We start from the raw sequence: 13,458 nt of genomic DNA, 5'->3' as shown, positions 1-13,458 counted from the left end.
TTATCAAAGATTCCATCGGCCTTTTAGGTTACCCAGACCAATTTGGACCAAGTCTACATTGGCATGTACTTGTTTTTGTATCAGACTGTCCTGTAGCTGGGACAGAAAGCTTAATTTATTTTTAAGTTCCTGCAGGTCTTCAGTATTTTTTTTTTTAAACACACAACAGTGCTAGCAACAGGACAAAACACAAGACAAAACATAGAACACAAAACACAATTTCTATTGTGACAGTAGATTCATGGTATTGGGTTGCTTTTCAGCTGGCATCAGCTTTTCCTGATTTTCTGAAAGACAAAAAGAAAATGTTTCTACCCCTTTTTGGGGTGCAGATTATTGCTTAAAATATTTCTTTTACAAATACCCTTGCTGATTGCAGGCAAAACAGAGGAATTGCCCCCACATTTTCCTGTTTTTGTTCTATAGGCAGGCCAGGTTTCAATGGCTTTTATCTTTTAAGGGTTATGGGGAAATTATCCCACTGTTTAGTCATTAAATCCCTGAGTTTCCCTTCTTATACAGCAGACCAAGTTTATAATGTTTTTCTTGCTGTGTTAAGCTTTAAGTTTTATTTACAGGTAATAACTGAGAAGCATCATTACCATACGACCTTAAAGGGTTTTTCTAAAAATCATACACACTATACGTTGTTACAGGGATACTTATTATCATTAAATGTATTAAAATTATCTTGTGATCCCATGCCTGTTATTTAAACAATTTGTTTGCTGACCAGGTGTGTCCTTTATCTGCAGCTCCTTTGTGCTGCTAGTTCTTTCCTTCCTTTATCATTTAGGTAATTTGCATTTTCACAGACACTTCCTGCTTTTGGATTTAAAGCCATCAGCAGCTCAGAGACTCTATCTTAAAAGAGGCACAATCAACTTTCACCAGAGTTTTGATTACTTTTAACTTCTGCTTCCAAAACACACAGCAATCTGAAAAAGAAAACCCAACCTATCGTGGCTCCCTTTGGAGCCCTAATAGCATTTTAATTAAGTAGCATGGTATGTTTGCATTTCTTTTGCCCCTTCTACAATATACCCTGCGCATGTTCTGGGGCAAATGCACATTCCTTCCATAGTTTAACTTCTATAACATCCATATCAGTTTTTACATAAGGTGTAACTATTTTTTTTTTTTTTGCTTACAGAGTTTTCATGTACCTTTATCAAAGTGACAGTCTGATTACTCAGAGCCATTTTAAGGCTCAGTGTTTCTAACATTGCTTCTTTTTGTTTTATGCACCCTCACCCCTGCTGTTGCTTCAGAAGGGCACTGTCTTTTTTTAATTTTTTTTTTACTACAACTCTCATCTGCTATTTTGTTACAAAAACAAAAACAAACAAAAAGAATCCAGAATTTTTTTTCTGTTCTGATTTTGACTGCCCTGCTGCAGCCACAACTTAAAAATATTTTAAATTTTGTAAAGCATTGAGTTACCTTTTAAGGGTTAAATGCCAAATCCCAAAGCCAAACAACACTAATTACCTGTGTTTAGCAAAAAGGTCTGTCAGTTTTGCAACTTTGAATTAAAGAGTCAAATGGATTTTTAGTGGCATTATTTAAAACAAAAACAAAACCAACTGGTCCTTAGAACTTCACATATTTACACACACACACACAGATAGATACATACACATTTTCTTTTCTTTAACATCCCTTCCACACTGCTCTGTTTTTTACATCTTACATTCCCTTTATACATTTGAGGCAGTTAAGTTCCAATAGAACCCCCTTATGTTCTTTTAGCAAATTTGACTAAATTGTCCAGTCAAATGATTTTAATCAGATAGTTTATTTTTGCCTGGCTAATCTACAGACATTCCTTTGGAAAAGGGCCCATTTTTCCTTCAGAATGGCTGCAAAGAAACCAAGAATGCTCTTTCTCTAACACTTTTTTCCTTTTTAACATTTTCACAAAGTTTAGCTGCTTAATTCCCTCCAGCCTCTGCAGAGTTAACTTTTTTTTTTTTACTCTCTCTCTTTGTAATTATGCCTGGGGGTGCCATACATAGGACCTTCTTCCCCTTTACCTGCCTCCCTCCAGCCTCTGCAGAGTTAACTTTTTCACTCTTTTTGTATTCCTGGAGTGCCTCTCTTTCACTATTTTCAGCTGGCTTTGGGTATTTGGAGCCAGCACCTTCCAATTGTCTGCTCCCTTTTCCGTTTGTGCCTTTTACTCTTTACATGAAGACAAGCAGAGGGAAGAATCCTTACATGCCTCCCACAACAACCAAATTGCTGCTGCATCTCTTTTGGCAGCACTAGAAGGTTTGTATATGAGGATATACTGAGCCAATCTATCCTCTAGTTCCGAAATAGTGCAGACATCAGCTAGGGCTTGTTTAGTCCAAGGACTGTGCCCAAATTTTTGAAGGATTTGTTTAAAAGGTGTAATTTCTTTAACAAAAGGTGAGGTTGGAGTTCCTTCTGACTCCATTCCTCCCTCTGGTACTGGCTTACCCTGTTTTCTTTTAAACATCTTAACATGGATATTTCAGTCTCTTTGTCACTCCTGGTATTACTTAGCAAGTGACACAGCCTAGATTCTGAAATCATAGCTTAATCTATGCGTTCTTCCCTGCTACCTTCCCGGAGGCCAGCAGGTCTGGTTAACCTATTTCTCCCTGCTGCCTTCTCGGAGGCCAGCAGGTCCGGTTAACCTGTTCTTCCCTGCTACCTTCCCGGAGGCCAGCAGGTCCCCTGCTACCTTCCCAGAGGCCAGCAGGTCTGGTTAACCTATTTCTCCCTGCTGCCTTCTCGGAGGCCAGCAGGTCCGGTTAACCTGTTCTTCCCTGCTACCTTCTCGGAGGCCAGCAGGTCCCCTGCTACCTTCCCGGAGGCCAGCAGGTCTGGTTAACCTAATAGAAATGCCTAGCTCAATAGAGCTGGCAGTGTGCACACCAATATTTACAATAACTGAGGTTTTTTTTTACCAATATTCCCCCTTTCGCAATTCTCCACCAAAATGTTATACCAATAAATTAAAAACCAGCAGGATCTTATTAAAGGGAAAAAGGCAAAATACCACATTTATTGTGAATACAGAAAGAATCATAGTAAGCAGTTAGTTACAGCTATAACATTCCATTCAATCTTATATTTATTCACACATTCATTCATACACACACACACACACACACAGGTTCTGCAAGGTTGTTATCATAGTTACCAGCCTTAGAGTTGCTCATGCCAAGCCACTGGCCAGGTGGCCTGGACATGAGGAGGGAGCAGGGCCTTGTCAGATGCTCATCTGATGCTCCTGGAAGTTGGTTTGCAGAATCAGACACCAAAGTTCTCACTTTTTAGAGTCTATTTTTATAGGAATTTCTTCCTATGCCAGTCTATGAGAATTGCTTCATCATGCTGTTGCTGAATCAATCAGCAGATAGCACATTCCTGACGGCTCCGTGCTGCTAGATGTTATCTTGTTCTTTGGTTCTCCCATTCTTGAGGGTGTTGGGTGGATTCCAGTCTGCCCTCCGGGGGTCCTCTGGTTATTTCCACTTGACGCCTTCTTCAGCCGATGGACACTGGATTCTTAGGCTGGCACCTCTCTGATCATTCAGTTATTATCCACACCAAGCATCCATCCACATACATCCTCTATCTCTATTTTAATCACAATTGTTAATACAACAAAAGGGCGGGGAGTCTCTGGGTGCTGTTTCTGTTGTTAGAGTATTGCTTTGAGTCTCTCTCTCTGTGAATTGCTTTGAGAACAGACTCTGTCTTAGAATGTACTATCACAATTAGCAGCTTTCAGAGTAACAGCCGTGTTAATCTGTATTCGCAAAAAGAAAAGGAGTACTTGTGGCACCTTAGAGACTAACCAATTTATTTGAGCATGAGCTTTCGTGAGCTACAGCTCACTTCATCGGAGTGAAGCATTCATTAGCAGCTTGCAAGTTTCAGACATAGAGGGAGAGAAACAGTACCAAAAACCAAGAGACCTCTTAATTAGTAATACCCTGGAATTTAAACTATGGGGAATCAAACTCATTTGTGATTTTAATACAGAACTTCTTTAATATGATCCAACATAATATTGTCAGGAGTTCTTCAGATTTTAGCTGATCTTTTCTTTTATATTTTAGGAACCTTATTGAAAAAAGCTGAAGGGACAGGATATCTAATTTAACCCTCTTGTGCTTTATGTTGTAATGTATGAATTTCTGAGAGCCAAAACCTGGCCATATTGACATGTTTCTTATAGTAACTTTAACTGTATTACTTTAACCCTAAATTCTAGTTCCAATGAATGATATAATAGACTTGTGGACCCATATGAATAACAATGGTGAAAACATGTTGAAACAGGTGAGATGAGAATTAAATAAGATTTTGGCTGAAATTGGTGTGACCCAGGGTTTCATTAGAACACATTTTAACAAAGACTAAGATTCTGAGCTCATCCTGCAACAAATTAGGGATTGACTGGAATGTTTAGATTAAAACAAGGCTTATGCACTGTGACGCAGCAGGGACCGGGGAGTGTCGACCTGGGAATGTGGCAGGGGAGTTTCACTGGGGATGGGATACCTGAGATCCTGTAACCTGAGCCAGGAGGGGGAGGGGTAGGTAACACCTCTGCCAGGGAACGTGGACAAAGGCTGCAGGAGAGAGCGTGCTGGGGGGGGTGCGGGGGGTTAGTTTCAGTTTGGTGCTGGGTGGTGGAACGCAGGGAACCCCAGGACTGGGGTCTAAGCTCCCTGCTCCCCCAGAAGGACTTGACTGAGGGGTCCTGGTTGTACCCACAAGCTCCGTTGTAGACTGTGTTCCTATTGTCCAATAAACCTTCTGTGTTACTGGCTGGCTGAGAGTCACAGTGAATCCCAGGAAGAGGGGTGCAGGCCCCGGACTTTCCCACACTCCGTGACATCTGGTAGTAGCGGTGGGATCTACTGCACCCCATGAACGGCGCTTCCTGCAGTAAGTGACTAGGGAACAGTAAAACGAAAGGGAATTGATGGGGACCAGGCATGCTGAAGATTCAGAGAGAGATGGTTTCGGGGGGCGGTTAACCCCTGGGAGTGTGTGACCAGAGAGAAGGACTTTTGCAGTAACAGGGTCCCCTGGGGGATTGCAGCAAGCGGTCCCAGGGGCAGAGGAGTCTGCAGCTCAACCCTGGCAAAGAGGTGGTGACCTCAAGAAAGACTGGCACCTTAGGGTTTCTTCCTAGAAACCATGGAAAGCTGCACAGGCCTGCGAGTGGCCAGCAGGGAGATGTATGATAAACACCTTAAGAACAACCTAGTGGAGCTGTGCAGGCAGAGGGGGCTGCGCATTGGGAGGTCCACCAAGGAACAGCTGATTGCCCAGTTGGAGGAGCGGGATCGCTTGGATGACCCGATCCCTGTCCCTGAGGGAAGCTGCCCAGTGGATGCAGTGTGGGCCCTGGGGCCTGACCGGGCTGGGAGGGGTCAGACTGCTGCCGAGGACATCCCGAGACCCTTCCTACCTATGCCTGGGGGAGGGGTTGGGAGAAGCCCAGCGAATACCGAGGGCACCCTGACCCCGGCAGCCAGCAGGGGATCCTCCTGGCGGAACTCCCCATTCCTGGAGCGGAGGCAGCTGGAATGGGAGACGGAGATGAAAATGAGGGAGTTGGAGGATCATGAAAAGCAGCGTCAGCATGAGCAGGAAGAGGAGGAGAGGCAACGCCAGCATGAGCAGGAGGAGAAGGAGAAGCAGAGACAGCATGAACTGGAGCTGGCCAGGCTGAGGAGCAGTGAGGCCCCGGCTGCGATGAGTGAGGGGAGACCCAAGACTGCAAGGAGCTTTGATAAGTGCTTCCTGGCCCAGCGTAAGGAGGGGGAGGACATAGATAGCTTCCAGACAGCCTTTGAGAATGCCTGCAAGATACACAGGGTTGACACTGCAGACAGGCTCCAGTTTCTCACCCCCTTACTGGACCCCAAAGCCATGGAGGTGTACAGCCGAATGGCAGGGGCGGAGGCAGGGGACTATGAACTGTTCAAAAAGGCCCTGCTCCGTGAGTTTGGGCTGACCCCCGAGATGTACCGGAAAAGGTTCCAGAGTCAGCGTAAAATGCCTGAGGTCACATACCTACAACTGGTCAACCGAATGCAGGGATATGCCGCAAGTGGACAGCTGGGGCCCAAGCTAAAGAGGACCTGCTTGACCTAATTGTACTGGAGCAACTGTATGAACAGTGTCGTTCCGACCTGAGACTATGGTTGGTGGACAAAAAGCTAGAGAACCCACAGCATGCAGGGCAGCTGGCCGACGAGTTTGTGAACAGTCAGTCAGGGGGTAGCAGGGAGGAGTCCCAAAAGAACAGGCCCCCCACGATGCAGAGAGAGAGAGAGTCACCATGGGACCTCCCAGCAGGGAAATATGGAGAACCCCCTCCCAAGGGGAACACCTGGCATCGGGACCCTCCGACCCGCTCGAGGGGACCAACATGACCTGAGCTGCTATCACTGTGGCCAGAGAGGCCACGTACAGACCCAGTGCCCAGGCTCAGGAACAGACTGAGCAGACCCAACCTACCCAGGGTTAACTGGGTAGGGATCCAGCTGGACGAGGGGCAGACGGCCCAGGCAAGGGGGGCTGCCAGCTTACCATCTGCTCAGGAGGGAAGAATATCCGTGGCTAGCTCTGCCAGAGGGCTGGAGGCTCTGGACTCAGGGTTCTCGGTTTACAGGCTGGGCGCGGGGCTGTCCCTCCAGAGAGAGTGCCTTGTTTCCCTGGAGGTAGGTGGGAGGAAGGTCAATGGATACTGGGATACGGGCGCGGAGGTGATGCTGGCCCGGCCTGGCCCGAGGTGGTGGCCCCAGATCGGGTGGTGCCCAACACCTACCTGACCCTGACAGGGGTGGGTGGGACCCCATTCAAGGTGCCCGTGGCAAGGGTACACCTGAAATGGGGGTCCAAGGACTTGGGGGTGCACCACCATTTGCCCACTGAGGTTTTGATGTGGGGGGGGACCTAGAGGACTGGCCAAGCAACCCCCAGACCGCTCTGGTTGTGACCCGTAGCCAGAGCCTGCGAGGGGCACTGCGCCCTGACCTTGGGGAGGGTACCACACCGTAGGTGCAGGACCCTACCCTGATGGGGAGGGAGCACCGAAGGGCACGGCTCACAGAGGCTGTGGCCTCAGACCCAGCCAATGAGAGGGAGCCGGTCTCCATCCCTTCCCCAGCCGCTGAGTTCCAGGCTGAGTTGAGGAAAGATCCCTCCTTGCAGAAGCTCGGGGACCTGGCCGATCTCAGTGTGGTACGTACCATGAGGAGAGGTTGCCAGGAGAGGTTCCTGTGGGAGAAGGGGTTCCTGTACCGAGAATGGGCTCCCCCAAGGGAAGTGGAGTCCTGTGGGATCAGGAGGCAGCTGGTGGTACCCCAGAAGTATCGCCGCAAGCTATTGTACCTGGCCCATGACATCCCCCTATCAGGGCACCAGGGAATCCGGCGCACCCGGCAGAGGTTGCTACAGAATTTTTACTGGCCTGAGGTCTTTACCACTGTCTGGCAGTATTGCCAATCCTGTGACCCCTGTCAGAGGGTGGGGAAGGCCCGGGACAAGGGGAAAGTGGCTTTGAGACCTTTGCCCATCATAGAGGAGCTTTTCCAGACGGTGGCCAGGGACATAGTGGGACCTCTCAGCAAGATGACCCAGTCGGGGAAGAAATACATTCTGGTGGTGGTAGATTTTGCCACCCGCTACCCCGAGGCAGTGCCCTTGGCTTCCATTGTAGCAGACACCGTGGCAGATGCGCTCCTGACCATTTTCAGCCGAGTGGGGTTCCCCAAGGAAGTCTTGACAGACCAAGGATCCAACTTCATGTCGGCCCTGCCCCGGTGCTTGTGGGAGAAATGTGGGGTCCGGCATAACTGGGCCTCAGCTTATCACCCCCAGTCCAATAGACTAGTGGAGAGGTTCAATGGGACACTAAAGATGATGCTGAAAACCTTTATGAACCAGCACCCGCAGGACTGGGACAAGTACTTACCTCACCTGCTGTTCGCGTACAGGGAGGTACCCCAGAAGTCTACCGGATTTTCACCTTTCAAACTGTTATATGGAAGGAGGGTAAGGGCCCCCTGGACCTGATGAGAGACGAATGGGAGGGGAAGGCCACTCCCAATGGAGAGTCAGGTGGAGTATGTCCTGATTTTCTGAGAGAGACTTGCTGAACTCATGGGCCTGGCCAGGGAGAATCTGGCCAGAGCCCAGAAGAAGCAGAAGGTCTGGTATGACCGCACGGGGCGGGCCCGTACCTCTGCCACCAGGGATCCGGTGATGGTTCTCATCCCTGTGAGAAAGAACAAACTACAGGCTGCCTGGGAAGGCCCTTTCAAGGTTGTCAGGGAAGGCCCTTTCAAGGTTGTCAAGCAGCTAAATGAGGTAAACTATGTGGTGGAGCTGTCTAATCGGGCGCACCACCGCCGGGTGTACCATGTGAATATGATGAAGCCATATTATGCCAGGGGGAATGTGGTGTTGGCCATGTTTGGACATTGGGAGGAGCAGGGAGATGACCCTCTAGTAGATCTATTCCCTGGGACCAGAGCTGGTTCACACCTGGAAACAATTCCCCTCTCGGATCAGCTAACCCCTGCCCAGCAAGCTGAGATCAGGGGGGTGCTGCATCTGTACCGACAGCTGTTTTCCAACCAGCCTGGACGCACTAATCTGACTGTCCACCGGGTGCAGACAGGATCGCACCCACCGATAAGATGCTCCCCCTTCCGAGTCACAGGGAAAACTGCTCAGGACCTGGAAAGAGAGGTCAGGGACATGCTGGCTTTGGGGGTGATCCAGCCATCTGCCAGCCCTTTGGGCCTCACCGGTGGTGCTGGTCCCCAAAAAGGACGGGTCGATCCGGTTCTGTGTGGACTATCGGAAGCTCAATGCCATCACTGTATCGGATGCCTACCCCATGCCCAGGCCTGATGAGCTCCTAGACAAATTGGGAGGAGCTCGATACCTTACCACCATGGACTTTACAAAGGGCTACTGGCAAGTGCCGCTGGATGCAGATGCCTGGTTGAAATCGGCCTTTATCACCCCTCTGGGGCTCTATGAGTTCCTGTTCCTGCCTTTCGGCCTCAAGGGAATGCTGGCCACCTTCCAGCGCCTGGTGGATCAGCTACTGAGGGGGATGGAGAGTTTTGCCGTGGCGTATATTGATGACATCTGTGTCTTTAGCCAGACCTGGGAGGACCATGTGTCCCAGGTTAGACAAGTGCTGGACCAACTCCAGGAGGCTGGGCTGATTGTAAAAGCGGAGAAGTGCAAGGTGGGGAAGCCGGAACCAGCTAAGGTTGAGATGATCAGAGACTGGCCCGCTCCCCACACCAAAAAGCAGGTCCAAGCCTTTATTGGGTTGGCAGGATACTACCAAAGGTTTGGGCCCCCTTTAGCACCATAGCCACCCCCATCACCGAGCTATGCAAGAAGGGGAAGCCAGACAAGGTGGTCTGGACCGAGCAGTGCCAGGAGGCTTTCCAGGCACTGAAGGAGGCTCTGGTCAGTGGCCCAGTTCTGGCAAACCCAGACTTTGACAAGCCCTTTATGGTGTTCACTGATGCCTCAGACATGGGACTGGGGGCAGTGTTAATGCAGGAGGATGAAAAGGGGGAGAGACATCCCATCGTGTACCCGAGCAAGAAGTTGCTACCCCAGAAGAAATACTACGCAGCCATCGAGAAGGAGTGCCTGGCCATGGTGTGGGCCAAGAAACTAGAGCCATATCTCTTCAGGCGACACTTCACTGTGTACACGACCACTCTCCCCTGACCTGGCTGCACCAGATGAAAGGAGCCAATGCCAAACTCCTGAGGTGGAGCCTGCTCCTGCAGGATTATGATATGGACGTGGTCCATGTAAAGGGAAGTGCCAACATGATAGCGGATGCGCTGTCCTGGAGAGGGGGTCCTGAACTTCCCCAGGTCACTGGTCAGAGTGACCCCGCTCAGTTCAGTCTCGAAGCGGGGAGAGATGTGACGCAGCAGGGACCGGGGAGTGTCGACCTGGGAATGTGGCAGGGGAGTTTCACTGGGGATGGGATACCTGAGATCCTGTAACCTGAGCCAGGAGGGGGAGGGCTAGGTAACACCTCTGCCCGGGAACGTGGACAAAGGCTGCAGGAGAGAGCCTGCTTGGGGGGGAGGTTAGTTTCAGTTTGGTGCTGGATGGTGGAACGCAGGGAACCCCAGGGCTGCAGTCTAAGCTCCCTGCTCCCCCAGAAGGACTTGACTGAGGGGTCCTGGTTGTACCCACAAGCTCCGTTGTAGACTGTGTTCCTATTGTCCAATAAACCTTCTGTGTTACTGGCTGGGTGAGAGTCACAGTGAATCCCAGGAAGAGGGGTGCAGGCCCCGGACTCCCCCACACTCCGTGACATGCACTTTCTGACAAAAAACAAGTGTCTTGTTATAAGACACTCATCTGTTCTGAATAATGTAACATTTTGTAGGAAGTGGGGGGAACAAAAAACTAGTTCCAAGGAGCTTAGAGCAGAAGGCTTCTGGAAAGAGACTAAGAAAGATTTCTAGAAGAAAGAAACAAGGAGAAACAGAATGTGATAAAGAGTATCGGGATGAAAGTAATAGATATAAATCTAGTAACTGGACCAGCTAGTCTGCATCTACAAAAGATTATTCCAGGTTGGAAGTTAAATATTCTTCTCAGACCTTGTTCAGCAGAAGCTGAGAAGTAATAATGCAGTTTAGCAAGAGGTAGAATTACCCCTGAGTCAGAGAAAATTCTTTGTACCTTTAGAGAATTATTTAGGACATTAGCTATTGTTCATCAGTTTCAGAATCTGAGATTGAATCCAGAGGGAGAAACCCATGCACCTAATACCCAAGACCAATCTTGGGAGAAGAACCTAGTCAAGTCAGATTTAAGAAGTGAAGGATTCAATCTTATATCAGCCAGTTACTACTCTTGTTATTAAATGCCTGGCTGGAGTAACATCTAAGAATTTCTACCTTAATATCCAGCCGAGAATTCTTTAAGATACACAAATTCCAAGGTTGTAATTTGGAAGCCTCTGCAGCATGCTGGAGAAAAAGATAGAATAACTCTTACTCGAGTAATGCAATAAGAAACTTTTGCCTAGGTTGAGCTTGTTATTTCTTTAATTGATAATGAATGCTGTTAGCTGAATAAAATGAGAAATGCTCCATAATCTAAATTTTGATGGGGGGGGGGGGACCTAGAGGACTGGCCAAGCAACCCCCAGACCGCCCTGGTTGTGACCCGTAGCCAGAGCCGGCGAGGGGCACTGCGCCCTGACCTTGGGGAGGGTACCTCCACAGTTAGTGATGCAGTGCAGTGTATCAACTATAGAACTACACTGTGTTGTGAGATGACCTTTTGATTTCTTGCTATTAATAGGTATTAATAAAAGTAGAATTTAGTTTACTACATGGATGGAGTCCTGCACCCTCCGTCTTGGGCCTTACTGAATGCTAATACTGTACATTCAGGCTCTTTTTCTGTAGCAATTGTCAGCCTTCTAATAAAACTTTTCAGAAGTTTAAGACTTTGTTTAATTTGAGTTTCAAATGACTAATTGCCCCTACTGAATCTTCAGTCTTCTCTCCTCTTCTTCCTTTTCATATCCACCAAATTATATTTCAAAATTTAGAGTTAACATAGTGTGCGTGGGACTTAGGTACTTTTGAAAATTTTACCCCATATGATTAAAACTAGTCTGGTAAACATTTTTGAACAATATTTATGAAACGACACATTGAAACGTAATATTTTATGAACTGCAACTTTAGATAGTATATGTCTGTTGTAATGCCATCTTAGTGTCTGGGATCCCACACACATATAATATAGCCATATATGTATCCCAAAACAACATTAAAACAATATTAAGGTTGCAAAGTCAACCACTCAAAAGTTAGGAAATGCCAGAATTAAGGGTGCCCAGCATCACACAGTAAGTAACTCTGTGGCACAGTCAGTATAGAACCTAATTCTCCAGTATGGCATTCAGCTTCCTTAAATAGACCATCCTTTCTCTTCCTGTAATCCCCTGCAGTTCACAACTTCCAATTTATGTATCACATGAGGCAGGGGTCCTACAGGCAACAGCCTCATTTACTACACAGCCCTGATTCATCCCCAGAGCATCATCCAGCCTGTGCACTAATAAGGCAGGGGCCATGTGGAAAAAAACAGTAGGTGTGAGTTAAAGATTTTATCATAATGCATATGCACAAAGGGGCTGAATTAAGGTTACACAGGCAACCTTTATTCTGACATTTCCTATTTTTTCAGTGTTTGACTTGGTAACCTCAACATTCTTTTAATGTAGGGGTTTTTTAAATGTAATTTCCTACATTTAGAAAAACCTGAAAAATCAGATATTCCATCCTGTGGAGCCATACTGACCTCCAATTTAAATCATCAGCAAGGTTTAGACCTTTGGATCCATAGTAGAGACCTCTAGCACTTGAGCTAAGGTAGTAAATAGCAGTAGTAATAGGCTGTCATCATTTATGCGGACCAACCAGTAGAGAGAGATGAGACAGTTTATTAGTGGGTTTCACAGTTCTCTGACAAAAGGAATGTACAGATTGAGGATTTACTGATTCTGTAGGTTCTGTAGAGAAGCATGCTCTAGTGATTATAGATTATATTATAAGTTATAATAAAGGGTTCTACCTTAGGCCCCATCTTTGTCTCTGACCCCCTCTCTCCCTTTCCAACCCCAGCACATGCACGCACCCCAAGTTCCTGCCCCCTTTTCCCTTCTGGTCCTATCTATCCCTCCCATCTCCCTCTCTTCCTATCCATCTTTCCTCACTCCTGAGATCCTGCCCCCCTTTTTCTCTTAACCTCTCACCATTTGCTTTTGCAGCCATCACCTCAGCTCCTATCCACCTCCACAATCAGTGTTCGTCCCTTTCCCTCTCTGGCTCTCGTCCACCCTCCCACTCTGCACTCCGTGGTTCCTGAAACCCTCTTCTCCCCATCACCCTCTCTCATCCCTCTGCATTCCAACGTGGCTGCTTCCTCCTCACTACCTGTGCATCAGCAGTGCAACATTAAGAACATAGGTGAGACAGTCTCCCTGCTCTCATTTCCAGTGCCCGATAGCACAGTGCCCCGGCAGCCAGGTGTAACAGTTGCAGATTCAGCTTGTCCCCTGCAGCCCTGGTCTGGACTGGAGCATACTCAATTGCTTGGTGAGGAGGGAGGTGTATGTGCAGTCCAACTGGCACACAGGAGCTGTGAGGAGATGGAGCATGCTCAGCACAGACAGAATCTTTGGATAATTGAGCTGCTAAACTGTAACATGTTTCTACTAAGCACGTGTGAACTGACATTTCACTCCCTGCCAAATTTCTGTTTCCTGCTCCAAACCATGAAAACTAGGGCTTCCCAATACAACTGGTGTTTTTTATATAGGCAAAAAGGTTTTTTCCCTTAATCACATTCTCAGAAATATGTTAACCATTTTGG

At 47.7% G+C, this 13,458-nt stretch overlaps 1 protein-coding gene and 1 long non-coding RNA gene across 6 annotated transcripts in view; one reads left to right on the top strand and one right to left on the bottom strand.

Annotated features, from left to right (window-relative positions):
• BST1 (bone marrow stromal cell antigen 1) overlaps positions 1-13,458 on the top strand; it is a 34,681-nt gene that overhangs the window by 2,036 nt on the left and 19,187 nt on the right. The gene's annotated exons all lie outside the window — the stretch shown is intronic.
• LOC122465383 overlaps positions 4,736-13,458 on the bottom strand; it is a 31,206-nt gene continuing 22,483 nt past the window's right edge. Inside the window, exon 3 of the long non-coding RNA XR_006290186.1 lies at positions 4,736-4,885. This is a non-coding gene — a long non-coding RNA (uncharacterized LOC122465383). The remainder of the gene's footprint in view (positions 4,886-13,458) is intronic.

The sequence above is a fragment of the Chelonia mydas genome, chromosome 4, assembly GCF_015237465.2.
Source record: "Chelonia mydas isolate rCheMyd1 chromosome 4, rCheMyd1.pri.v2, whole genome shotgun sequence".
NCBI lineage: Eukaryota > Metazoa > Chordata > Testudines > Cheloniidae > Chelonia > Chelonia mydas.
This window is presented reverse-complemented; position numbering and strand designations above follow the sequence as displayed.